Source organism: Orycteropus afer, unplaced genomic scaffold, assembly GCF_000298275.1.
Source record: "Orycteropus afer afer isolate SDZICR_OR568_19922 unplaced genomic scaffold, OryAfe1.0 scaffold00046, whole genome shotgun sequence".
NCBI lineage: Eukaryota > Metazoa > Chordata > Mammalia > Tubulidentata > Orycteropodidae > Orycteropus > Orycteropus afer.
Genome location: NW_006921633.1, coordinates 7,591,079 through 7,592,131, shown reverse-complemented (window position 1 = coordinate 7,592,131; position 1,053 = coordinate 7,591,079). Strand labels below are relative to the sequence as shown.

The following is a 1,053-nucleotide window of genomic DNA, read 5'->3' as shown; positions in this document are numbered from 1 at the left end:
TGTCGTTCAGATGGCACCATAACTGAGGCTTCAAAAAGTCATTCCATTCTTCTATCAAACCAGCTGCTTCAAGATGATGGGAACGTGGTAACATCAGTGAAATCCATTAATATAGCTGCACTTCGTTTTCTGTGAAATTTGTTCCTTGGTCACAACAGATGCTATGTGGAAAACCATGATGGTTGATAAGGTATTTTCATAATTTTGGCTGAAGAATTGCAAGCATTGTGCTCACTTCAGCAGCACATATGCTAAAAATGGAATGATACAGAGATTAGCATGGCCCCTGTGCGAGGATGACATGCAAATTTGAGAAGCATTCCATATTTGAAAAAATAAAAAGAATTGCAGGCTTTGTGTACTCCAGTAAGAGCAAGTGCTACTCCTTTTTTGATGGAAGCAATCCAATGTGATCAATATGATATGAGGTAGCTGCTAATCCAACCAGGAGATGACATATCAGAGATTCCATTGGTCTCTGATGTTGGAAGACTGGGCACTCAGGAGTGACTATCACCAGATCAACCTTGATGATAGAAAGTTCATAGTGAGCTAATAAAAAATTTTCATATCCACTGCTTTGTTCATGGGACTAATTGGACAACGGCAGGAGTCACTAGGGAAGAAGAGTGACAGACAGCTGCATTTTATGGTCATTTTACCCACCTGATTATTAAATTCCTCCTATTCTAAGGTCACTTTTTGGTGAACATCCATAAAGGATGCAAGTATCTTTGTCATTTGGAGAGGTCAATCCACATCTCTCTTCTTTTGACCACCTTGTCACTGATTTTCCAATCATTCCACCCAAGTCCCTGGCCATCACCTAAACTATTAGCTGTCTTCCATGAATCAGTGTAGGTCCATGCCTCTGACCATCTTTCCTTTTAGAAAAAATGAACAATAAGAGCTTGGAGGATTTCCCTTTACCACTGACTTTTATGGACATCTCAGAGTAAGACTAAGGTGCAGTTGTCATCCACTTTTGGGTGTCATCTGTAAACCAAGCCCAACATTTTTCTTCCATGGTCAAGTTATTATAGAGACTCCACC

General features: G+C 40.1%; 1 non-coding gene across 1 annotated transcript; it reads left to right on the top strand.

The window, feature by feature from the left end:
* Nucleotides 1-227: 227 nt before the first annotated feature.
* Nucleotides 228-331, top strand: LOC122149774. The gene has a single exon (XR_006163321.1). It is a non-coding gene; the product is annotated as a U6 spliceosomal RNA (small nuclear RNA).
* Nucleotides 332-1,053: the final 722 nt, after the last annotated feature.